Below are 13,261 nucleotides of genomic sequence, written 5' to 3'. Positions count from 1 at the left end.
ACTGTTCTAGAGAGAATACCATTACTCTTTTTCATTCAGCTTTTAATCTGTAAATATACTTTAAGTGCCTGTCAAGAACCCAATTTACCCAGAACTGAAATATATGAATTAGCATCTTTGTTCATTAAGGGCAAAAGAAAGGAAAAGGAGAATGGAAAAAGGAGATGGGAACTATAAACTTCTGTGCCAGTAGTGGGCTAAATTCAATATATAAATATAAATGTATACATATTTTTAATTTATATTATATATATATTTCAAAGAAAAACACAGGTAATAAAGAATACAAAAGGAAATAATTGATCACTAAGATAAAGTAGTTCTCGAGTAGCATTGGTTAAGTTCAAGGTCAGGATACAAGGATAACCCTCCTGCGTTAATAGGAGTCAGTTAATGGTTTAATCACGTCAATTTAATTATATCTACAACAAAGAAATAAGAGAATGTGAAAGTCCATGTGGGATGGAGATGTAGGAGACAGTTTCATGGAGGAAAAGTACTTGATATGAACCTTAAACAATGGCTATAGTTTGATCTCATTAAGGGAAGAATGGGGTTACTCCAAAGAGCGTGATGATGACAAGGTGCTGGATGAACAACGAGGACACGCATCTGATTAAAGGAGTTGAGCAATTCTGCCAGTGATTTCAGCATCTGAAAGGTGTTATCATCATTTGCCAGGGAGTTCAGCACTGCTCAACCGTAATTAAATCTAGCAGACGCTAAATTAAATTACTGGAAGCTGTAATCTTCAAGTTTATGAGAAAACTTACGTACAAGAGTCTCAGGATCCCCTTTAAAACAGGATAAATTACATAAAATGAAGTATAATTATTCTCCATTCACATTTTTTTTTTCCAGTGTATTCTGTCTGGTAAATTTTGGTTGTCATAGTGTTAAATAAAACCCTGCTTTAAAACATTTATTTTGGATTTTGGCCAAGGATAGACTGGTAGTAAATTAAAGGTATGTCATATAGCTTTAGTAATAGGACTTGCAATTATTTTCCCACCACCTTTCTCTTCCCTCTCCCCTCCCCTTTTCTCTCTTCCTCACCGAAAAGCAATTCTCTTCAAAGCCCAGAAGTAACTGCTTTCTCAGGAGTCTGCAATTTGTATATCTCTCCCTATTTATTTAGCTCTTTGAATATAACTAGAAATTTCTTTACACAACCAAGGAAGATTGAAACCTCGCACTCTGTAGCCATTCATAGTATTGCTATGAATGCAAAAAGTGGAAAAGTTGCCTGGCTGTTTTGTAACCTCTTAAAAATAGCCCAGTTAAAGAGTATATACAGTAGTGGAAAAATTCTTTCTCATAGTAATCTTTTCCTTTTCTTTTTTATTCTTTTAAGGCCACACCACTCGGTTTGTGGGATCTTAGTTCCCTGACCAGGGATGGAACTCAGGCCCCCAGCAGTGGAAGCACGGAGTCGTAACCAGTGGACCTTCAGGGAATTCCCAGCAATCTTTTAAATAAATGCTTAAAGCCCTTTTACTCTTGTCACTCTTGTCACTAATGATCTTTCCATAAAGCTCCCAGAGCTGGGTCAATATAGAATTTTCAATGTCTCTTACCTTTCAAAGGAGACTCTCCTGTGACAAGACCCCTAGAGTCTCAGCAAGGCTGAGAAGGCTGTCTTTTCAAAATGCATAATTAAATACTCTTTTTAAAAAAATGGTGGTGATTTATTCTTAACACTGGAAGTGAAATGAAGCGGGGTTTAACTCAGTAATGACACTGTACTTAACGATTTCAAGAGAACAGTCCCATAACAATTGCGTATTAGCGGTTAAAGGGGCCACAACTCAATCTTTCTGCTCCCTGCGGCTGTAAAATTAGGGGAGCATATAATCAAGGATGAATATCCAAATCGGAAACAGAATTTTACTTTATTAATCTGGAGCAATACTCTCTAACTCACTAAACGAAGGGCTTCTGAATATTGGAGAAGGTGGCTTAAGCTTGAAGTCAAAATGAGGCTTCCTTCTCCATTCCCCTCTTGAATGGAAAACAACTGTATCCAGAGAAGATTCAGTTTTATAACATTACACTTTGAATAACTTGCTTTATTGAACATTATTAGTTATCTTACACCGTCGCTTACCTAATCTTAAATTTTTAAATGTAATTTTCAGGCTGTGTATGCATGTGTGTGTATTTCCATTATAAAGGATTTATGACAGACATAGATTTTTAATTTATCCCCAAGATTTCTGAAAATACATACACACATATGTGTTCTCTATCATCTATCTATCATCTATCTCTCTGTTTGCATACAGATGACAACTTAAATCAATATAGACTTTTTAAGCCAAAATTCTTTTTCGTCAAAACCCTCAACATCATTGCATTGCCTTTGAGTCTTTCATGCTATAGAGGAAAATTCTAAGACAGCCGTTTTCTTTCACATGTAGGCAACATTTTCCCCTTGATATCTAAAGGTTACATTTTCTTTATTCTTAAATTTTAAATAAAATTAAAATAACATATCTAGGTACGAATTTTTTACACTTTGTGAACTTTATTGATCTGTTTGTTCAAATCTTCCTCTCAAGAAAATTTTGAGTATGCTGTACATTGCATTGAATATTTCTTCTCTGTGCATTCTTTCCAACACCACCCACTCTACCCCCAAAATTGAGTCATCCTCATACATAGAAACTGCAAGTGCTGTATATATTAATGTCTTTCAACTATTATATCACTTTATTTTTATACTGTGGATCTCAGTGAATATCTCATTTTTGTCCTCTATACTTGTTTGATTTTTCTCTATCTTTATTTTTAATTTAGTAATTGTGTTGTTCATCAAATGTATTTTTCTAATTTTAGATTTTCCCCACTTCACATCTGCTTGCTTTAATTTCATAGATTAGACAGCTTTTATAATCCCCTCTTGTTTTTACACAAAATCTTTCTCAGATACAAAATTTTTTCTCTGATTCTTCAGGGTATTTCTTTGTGTGGGCTGTAATATATACTTTGCATAGGTTCCATATTTTTCTTTTGTAGTAGAATCTGACAGGAAGTTCCACTCAGTAACACTGAACTTATCGTGAACAGTAGCTATTGGAGACCATCTGGAACAAGTTTTCTGCTTCTTGCAGCATGTGTTTTGAGATAAATCATTTCCATTTCATTCATTCATTCATTCCATAGAAATTGCATTTTTACTAGGGCCAGGTCATGGGCAATGAACATATAATGGAGAACCAAGCAGGCTGCTTTATTTGGCTACCTGCCCCATGAAAGAAAGAGAAGAATTCCAAAGGACCAAAACATCTCAAGGTAACAATAATGCCATTACTGTTAGTAGTGAAAGTTCTCTCCCTGCCAGACTGTAATATTCTTTAAAAAGGCAAAGTGGAGGGAACAAGAGGTCAGCCATCCTCTCTACCAACAGAATGGAGTACAGTTTTACTTCCTGCCATTATTTTCATTGCTGTGGTCACCTTTTATCATTGCTTTCTAAAGCCTGATGTTTGCCAGGGTCTTCCCTGAAAACAATGCATATTAAGAGACACAAGTGGGAAGGGGACAGAGGAAACCTATTTACTTTACTAATTATGGCACTGTGTCTACAAGGGGCCAGGTAGAAGAGACAGTTTCTCTGTCTTCTGAAAACTGCTAACACAACAAGCTACCTTGTGCATTAATTGTGCTTCTAGGAAGTCTTCTTACCATTTACCTGCTAAACAAAAGCCAGCAGCTGAAAACTTAGGACCTTAGTGATCACTAGGAAGAATAAAGTAATAATGTGCTTTATCTCGCCTCTAAGGATGTGAAAAAACTGCCTTTTTAAAGGAGTTAAGCCAAGTACTGCTACAAATGACATGTACTGCTGCTAAAACCTCAGATTCAAGTTTAACAATTATTGTCTGAAGGCTTATAATATGCCAGGCACTGTGCTAACTGCTTTCACATTACTGACTTTCTTAACTGTTAAGAATGTGTTATAAAGCAACAGCAAATCTCTCCTTATTACAGGTAAGAAGACTATGACTCAGGGATTTCCCTGGTGGTGCAGTGGTTAAGAATCCACCTGCCAGTGCAGGGGTCACAGGTTTGATCCCTGGTCCAGGAAGATCCCACATGCCGCAGAGCAACTAAGCCTGTGCACCACAACTACTGAGCCCGTGTGCTGCAACTACTGAAGTCCACGCGCCTAGAGCCCATGCTCCACAGCAAGAGAAGCCACCCCAAGGAGAAGCCACTGCAATGAGAAGCCTGCGCACTGCAACGAAGAGTAGCCCTGGCTCTCCTCAACTAAAGAAAGGCTGCGTGCAGCAACAATTCAACATAGCCAAAAAGAAATAAACAAATAAATAAATAAATTTATTTTAAAAAGACTATGGCTCAGAAAGTTTAAGGGATTTTCCTAACAGCATAGAAAAGCAGGCCTAGATTTGAGTGAAGTTCTGACGCAAACCTCTTAACAAGCCCAACTCAAAAAAAAATAACAAGGATATTAAACATATATGACTTTAAGGTACAGTATATGTGTGCTCAACAGAATGCATTGATTTGATTTTCCAAACATCATTATATTCGACAATTTTCATATTTTAGCAATAATTTATAGGAAGTTTTCAAATAGACTGGCTTGTTTAAGCATCAAAACTATTCATTAAGAAAAGCAAGGCAGGAACTTCCTTGGCGGTCCAGCGGTTAGGACTCCGCACTTCTAGTGCGGCGGGTGCAGGTTCAATCCTTGGTTGGGGAGCTGAGATCCCACATACTGTAGGGCCCAAAAAAAAAAAAAAAAACCTCTATGTCTGTGGTGATAATTACATAACTCTGTAAATATACCAAAAATCATTGAATTGTACGAGTAAAGCAAGTGAATTGTATGGTATGTAAATTATAACTCAATAAAAATTTAAAAAGGAAAGAAAGAAAAGCAAGGCAAAGGCAATTAATCCCATGGTACAGAAAAAGAAGCTAAAGTTTAGAAAATTGAAGTGTCTGATGCTGTTTCCTTCAATATCTAGAGTCAGGGCTCTCTCTCTCGCGTCTATCACTCTGCATTTTACCATGTGCCCCCAATTTGTCTCATTACTCACCAGTAGTTAATGCCTTGTAACCTCCTATTGTTACCGGAACTCAGAAACTCCTATCGTGTAGCCTGGAATGTGTCTAAATGTAAAAATCGACTGATGTCATACATGGGGAAAAGGGAAAGCCAGCATGGGAACATGCTAAGTGAATCTCTGGGTGATTCTGAGAAAGGAAAAGTCAATGTTTCCTATTCAGAAAGTATCCCAGTGAGATGAGAGTTTCTCAGTGAGGAATCCAGACAGTGTAATAGATACTTTCTCCCCATTTAAGTCATGAAGAATGAAGTGAGAGGAATGTAAGTTTGGACCACATATTCTGTTGTTTCATGGAAACAGAAGAAATTCTGGGCTCTGAATGTCTCAGAGTTTTCTGATGCACGCACAACCAGCCTGGGGTCTGGAATTTTGACATCCGCTGGAACTAAGCAATCACAGAACACAAAATCTTGGAGTTGGAAGGGCCTTCAAAGTTTATCCACTCCAACCCTGTAATATCCCTAAGATATGATGGTCCAGCTTCTGCTTGAATCTCTGATGAGAAGAAATCTACTAAGCTCCGAGGAGGTTTATTACGATACTAGGTGGCGTTCATTCTTAGAAATTCCTCTGTTCATAAATTGCATCCATGGTTCTCAATTACCTCCCAGGAGTCTCACTGAATAAGTACAGTCAAGTTTTACTCCTTAAGAACCTCAAGTAGTTAGAGAGAGTTATACCATCCTGGGTCTTTTCTTCTTCAAGCTAAATAAATATCTGTTACTTTGTCAACTTTTACTCATGACACAAGGTTCTGATTCCTGTACATTTAAGTCATTTGCTTTTTTTGCCTTTTAATTTGATAACACTCTTTTTAAAGTCCTACCTGTATTCTCATTAGGATTGGAATATGAGACTATCACTGAACAAACCCAATAGACAGAAGAAGAATTTGCAGGTAGTTAACTCTGTCAGCTCTAATGTGTAGAACTTTTACCCAATGAACTTGTAAGTCACAAAGGTTGCTCCAATTACAGCCTGTAATAATTTAGTCATTTTGTTTGTTTTAGTATTTCACCCAGAAAATAAAATTGCTTTGTATCTCACTCCTTCCTTTCTCTTTCACCCACTTCTTACTTCCATTTATATCTTCTCTCTAAAAGGACTCCTTCTGACACATGCAATTACCCTGAAAGGATAACTGGGGAAAATCGGCCCCCAGACCCAATAGGAACCTATTGGTTTGCTTTTCACACTTGTGCTTTGTCTCATTTTCCTCCTTTCTTCTTTCAATGTCATTCACCATCATTGCTTAACCCTTTAATACTCAGGAATAGAATTCATTCTTATATTCAGGAATGGAATAAGTCATTCATTCAGCAAAGTACTATTGATATTAAGTGTCTACTACATTCAAGGCATCACACTGGGCATTGGAAATCAATGGAGGCACCTAATCAGAGACTTCAATTCAAGCTCTAAAGTTTTAATTAATAAAATAGCTAGTGTTCATTGTACATTTAGTATATGTCAACACTATGTTAAGCAAGCATTTTCATGCCTTATATAAATTCACCCTCATAGAATTTCAGGAATGTTGTTATTTTAATTTTACAGATGAATAATCTGATGCTTAAAGTAGTTAGAAACATGTCCATCTATCACAGATAGTCAGTGGAGTGCTTATAAACTAAATCTAAGATTATCCAATGCCAAACAAAGTCCACTATTTCCCCTCCAGAATATAATAAATATGTTGCATTATTTGGGACATAATTTCAGCAGTCACTGTTACAACTCCCTCTTAACCTATTCAGTTTTAAATTTCCTTCAATTATTTAAATCTATTTAAGGTAAAAGTACATCTTCTTTTACAGAAATGTAGTTTATTCTGCCCAGGGATAGCTGTCTAGTTCACTGCCCATTTAACCAGCCAGAGACAGAGATATTTGTCAGGGATCCAGGCAGTCAGTCACCTCTCATTTGAAGTTGTTCGGAACACATTTTGAATTTCATTGAACAAATAGTGCACCACTTCATAAGGCATTAATGATCGTCATAGGCACTCACAGCACAACTGTGTGGAATACAACAGCAGTTTAAAAGACGACATAAAAAAGAAAAACAAAAGCCATGATGTTCCGTCTCTAAAGCTAATATGCTGGAGGAACTGATTTCATAATTTTTGCTTTACCTGCTGAAGTATCAGGGTGTTGTGCACAAGACAATGCAAGGCAGGGTATTCTTTTTCTAGACTGCATCCTCTTAAATGCAAGGCAATTTTGGAAATTGTTCAGAGGGTTGGGAGGAAGTAACTCAAGGGGCATCAAAGAAACTGCTGCCACCTTGGAAGGAAGCTGTAGGGGCTCAGCTCCAGAAAGTCATTTAGAAAAAGAAACTATTGAGGGAACAGACTTCCCTTGGAAGAATGAAAAAGCTTCATTATCTAGTACTAGAAAATACTCCTGAGTTGAGCCTAAGGAGAGGTCACACCTCTATCAAAGTAGCCATTACCTAAGCATGAGTACTATGGGATACGCCCTTGTATTTATCTAAACTCCTCCCCAGGAATTTTTATTTCATTTTTGTTTTTTTTATAGTACTAGTGCTCAAAGATCTGTTTTCAAAAGAGGGTCTAGACACATAGATATAAAATGAACATGTCAAAGCTTACACTTGTTAATTAAGGAGAGAATGAGTAGGATGTTACTTTAGATTTTCAAAAGAAAAGAAAATCTGATAGGAAGGCGACTGTATTGGCCTATCACGAATGCTGAAATGAATGTGCTTAACAGATGCAGAACAGGCACAACTGGTCAATCTGCACACGGCAATAATCAATAATCAACTGAATCTCCACTGGACACAATTTACATTGTTATAGATAAGAATCTATGCATAATTATCAGTTTTCTACAACTTATAAACCTGTAAAACAGCTCAAAAAAAAAAAAATGAAAAGCAGAGATAACCTGGAGAGGAATGATACACATGACACTCAATAATCTTTTGGCCCATTTCCAGTCTTTTGTAATTTTTCCCTATAATAGAATCTTATTTTAAGTGAAGTTTAGAGTTTTATGGAAATGTCCTGATGTATATGTGAAATTTTAAAAACAATTTATTTAAGTGTGAATATGTAAATGAGGATATGTAAGCTATATTAAAGATGTTATCTGTAAAAGGCATTGAGCATTGCAGAAAATAATTTAAAATATCTATTCATATATACATATATGTGTGTGTATATATATATATATATGTTTGTCTTCTCCAGAAACGTTTCAATTTCTTAGCAAGAAAAGGTTAATGAATCAGGCATCTCCTATGTGAGTTTACTAGAAAAGATGCAGCTAAACTTAGATTCATGTGTTAGACATGTATTTATTGAGTACAGGTTGTAAATAAAGCACTTCCAAGCAGAAACAGAATTAGCATGGGCAAAATAAGTTCATTTGATATTATTTTCAGCCTGTCAGAGCAGATGATAATAAAGCAGAAAGATGTTTTAGATTTAGTCTTTAATATTTCAAAGGATCCCCAGTTGCAGTAATTCCCAAAAAGTTCTATAGAGGCTATTTCCAGACTGTTTGCTACCCCAAAAAGGCAAATTCCACTGCCTTCCTAAATCCCTGGTATTCCTTGAGCCACGGATTCATCTGAAATACTTGCCTCTTGCCAGAGGCTTCCTAATCACATGCACATTATTGTAGCAAAAAAAAAAAAAAAAAAAAAAAAATCACACCGCCTTAGTAGAAAGAAGCCTCCAGAAGGGAAGCTTGCCAACAGCATTGTGTCTGATACAATATGATGCATCTTCTGTCCTCCATTAAAAAGTTAAGGACACCTAACCTTAAACCCTTTCTTCAATATACTAAGGCACTGTTCCAAAGTCCCAGGACTGTCCTTTAAATCTGGGTCATGTTTTCCCCATTGGTATATCTAATAAGCATGTTTATATGCATTTAAATGGCAAACAAAGTCCTGTTGGGAACAAGCTAGGGGACATACAATGAGTATATATTAATTCAGGTTTCAAAAATGCAGACATTTTCTCCAAATAAAGATATATATCAGTGAATTTTAGATATGTTTAGATATATGTAACAAATATGTCCTGAGCATCAATTGGTTGGTGTAGACATGGTCTCTATTCTCAAGGCCCCTATAGTCAAATGAAAGAGACAGCCTTATTTGTTACTAAATCTGGAATTAATCATTGTTTTTAAATATAGGGTTCAGGATTTTTTAGGTAATGTGAGGCCAAGAGATCAAGAGATGCCTGCCATTGAAAAGAGAGTTTGAGGGAGAGGACTCAAATCAATAAAATTAGAAATGAAAAAGGAGAAATTACAAATGACACAGCAGAAATACAAAGGATCATATGAGACTACTACAAGCAACTATATCCCAATAAACTGGATAATATGGAAGAAATGGACAAATTCTTAGAAAGGTACAACCTTCCAAGACTGAACCAGAAAGAAATAGAAAATATGAACAGACCAATCACAAGTAATGAAACTGTGATTAACAATCTTCCAACAAACAAAAGCCCAGGACCAGATGGCTTCACAGGTGAATTCTATCAAACATTTCTAGAAGAGCTAACACCCATCCTTCCCAAACTCTTCCAAAAAATTGCAAGGTAAGGAATACTCCCAAGTTCATTCTACGAGGCCACCATCACCCTGATACAGAAACCACACAAAGATATCACAAAAAAAGAAAATTACAGACCAATATGACTGATGAACATAGATGTAAAAGTCCTCAACAAACTACTAGCAGACAGAATCCAACAACACATTAAAAGGATCATACACCATGATCAAGTGGGGTTTATCCCAGGGATGCAAGGATTCTTCAATATATACAAAACAATCATTGTGATATACCATAATAACAAATTAAAGAATAAAAACCATATGATCAGCTCAATAGATGCAGAAAAAGCTTTTGACAAAATTCAACACTGATTTATGATACAAACTCTCTAGAAAGTGGGCACAGAGGGAACCTACCTCAACATAATAAAGGCCATATATGACAAACTCACAGCAAACATCATTCTCAATGGTGAAAACCTGAAAGCATTTCCTCTAAGATCAGGAACAAGACAAGGATGTCCACTCTCACCACTATTATTCAACATAGTTTTGGAAGTCCTAGCCACAGCAATCAGAGAAGAAAACGAAACAAAAGGAATATAAATTGGAAAAGAAGAAATAAAACTGTCACTGCAAATGACATGATACTATACATAGATAATCCTAAAGATGCCACCAGAAGACTGCTAGAACTAATCAATGAATTTGGTCAAGTTGAAGGATACAAAATTAATGCACAGAAATCTCTTGCATTCCTATACAGTAACAATGAAAGAACAGAAAGAGAATTTAAGGAAACAATCCCAGTTACCATTACCACAAAAAGAATAAAATACCTAGGAATAAACCTACTGAAGGAGGCAAAAGACCTGTACCCAGAAAACTATAAGACACTGAAGAAAGAAATCAAAGAAGACACAAACAGATGGAGAGATATACCATGTCCCTGGAATGGAAGAATCAATATTGTGAAAATGACTATACTATCCAAAGCAATCTACAGATTCAATACAATCTCTATCAAATTACCAATAGCATTTTCACAGAATTAGAATAAAAATTTTCACAATTTGTATGGAAACATAAAAGACCCCGAATAGCCAAAGCAATCTTGAGAAAGAAAAACGGAGCTGGAGGAATCAAGCTCCCTGACTTCAGGCTATACTACAAAGCTACAGTAATCAAAACAGTATGGTACTGGCACAAAAACAGAAAGATAGATAAATGGAACAGGATAGAAAGCCCAGAGATAAACCCACACACCTACGGTCACCTAATCTATGACAAAGGAGGCAAGAATATACAATGGAGAACAGACAGTCTTTTCAATAAGTGGTGCTGGGAAAACTGGGCAGCTACATGTAAAAGAATGAAATTAGAACATTTCCTAACACCATACACAAAAGTAAACTCAAAATGGATTAAAGACTTAAATATAAGGCCAAACACTGTAAAATTCTTAGAGGAAAACTTAGGAAGAACACTCTTTGACATAAACCACAGCAAGATATTTTTGACCCACCTCCTAGAGTAATGAAAATAAAAACAAAAATAAACAAATGGGACCTACTGAAACTTAAAAGCTTTTTCACAGCAAAGGAAACCATATACAAGATGAAAGGACAACCACAGAATGGGAGAAAATATTTGCAAATGAAGCAACTGACAGAGATTAATCTCCAAAATATACAAACAGCTCATGCAGCTCAACATCAAAGAAACAAACAACCCAATCAAAAAATGGGTGGAAGACCTAAATAGACTTTCCTCCAAAGAAGACATACAGATGGCCAAGAGGCACATGAAAAGATGCTCAACATCACTGATTATTAGAGAAATGCAAATCAAAACTACAATGAGGTACTACCTCACACAAGTCAGAATGGCCATCATTAAAAAAAATTACAAACAATAAATGCTGGAGAGGGTGTGGAGAAAAGGGGACCCTCTTACACTGTTGGTGGGAATGTAAATTGGTACAGCCACTATGGAGAACAGTGTGAAGGTTCCTTAAAAAACTAAAAATAGAACTACCATATGACCCAGCAATCCCACTCCTGGGCATATACCCAGAGAAAACCATAATTCCAAAAGATAAATGCACCCCAGTGTTCATTGCAACACTACTTACAATAGCCAGGACATGGAAGCAACCTAAATGTCCACTGACAGACGAATGGATAAAGATGTGGTACATATATACAATGGAATATTATTCAGCCATAAAAAGGAATGAAATTGTACCATTTACAGAGATGTGGATGGACCCAGAGACTGTCATACAGAGTGAAGTAAGTCAGAAAGAGAAAAACAAACATCATATATTAACACACATATGTGGAATTTAGAAAAATGGTACTGATGAACCTATGTGCAAAGCAGAAACAGAGACACAGACACAGAGAACAAATGTATGGACCAAGGGGGTAAGTGGGGGGTGGCATGGATTGGGAGATTGAGATTTATGTATGTACACTACTATGTATGAAATGGATCACTGGTGAGGACCTACTATATAGCACAGGGGGGAAAAAAAAGAAGGTACAATCTGTTTACAGGACATATATTAAGTTAACCTTAAAAATGCAGTCCAATATACATTACGTGCAGACAAAGACTGTTTGATTCCACTTATATAATGTACCTAGAATAGTCAAATTCATAGAGTCAGAAAGTACACTGGTAAATGCCAGGGCCCGGGGTTTGGGGTGGCGGGGAGGGGGAATGGGGAGTTAGTGTTTAATGGGGACAGAGTTTCAGTTTAAGTAGGTGAAAAATTTGTGAGATGGATGATGGTGAGAGTTGCACAATGATGTGAACGTAGTTAGTGCCCCTGAACTGTACAGTTAAATATGGTTAAAATAGTATGTTTTATGTGATGTGACTTTTACCACAATGAAAAATCATTTAATAAAAAAGAAAAGAGTTTGTTACACTCACAGATCCCATGAAAATGTCACACTCTGTGGGTGCCACTAGGGAAGCAGTGGGGTTGGTCAGGAGGAAAGGGAGAGGGGGAAATGTGAGCACCAGCCTTCACAGTGGTTTCTATGGGAAAGAATGGGTGAGGCAGGGTAAGCGTGCTTAGGATTGGCTAGCTTGAATAATTTCAGCGGGATCTGGGGCATAGGGGCTGTCCCTGGTTTTGTGGTACCTGACCCTGGGGTGACAGGGGCAAGTGGATAGGGCCGCAGAATGCGAGAGCCCCGTGAGAGAGGTGGTCGAGGACGTCGGCTCTGGACTAGCTGGCGTGCGTCTGAAGTGTGCTCTTGGGGGAGTGGTTTACTATGTCTAGGGATTGGCTGACCCTGGACAGACAGTCCCTCCAGCGTCACCAGGCCCCTGCTGTCAAAGCGTCAGAATATAGAAAATGAAAGACATAGTTAATACACCCATACCTAATTTTTTTTCTTTATACTCAATATGAAAAGTTGTTGGCACTACAAGCAGAGAGCTGGTGAAGAAAGGAAGAAATGAGAAATGATATCAGCACCAATGAAATTTTTTTAAAAAGGTCAGAAAACTTTGTAATCCTTTCCAGCTTCCTGTAACAAGAATAAGCTGGACAAGTGGAACAAGCTGTGATTCCAGAAGAAAATTAAAATAATAACA

The sequence above is a fragment of the Pseudorca crassidens genome, chromosome 3 (assembly GCF_039906515.1).
Source record: "Pseudorca crassidens isolate mPseCra1 chromosome 3, mPseCra1.hap1, whole genome shotgun sequence".
NCBI classification, from domain to species: domain Eukaryota; kingdom Metazoa; phylum Chordata; class Mammalia; order Artiodactyla; family Delphinidae; genus Pseudorca; species Pseudorca crassidens.
Note: the sequence above shows the minus strand (reverse complement) of the source record.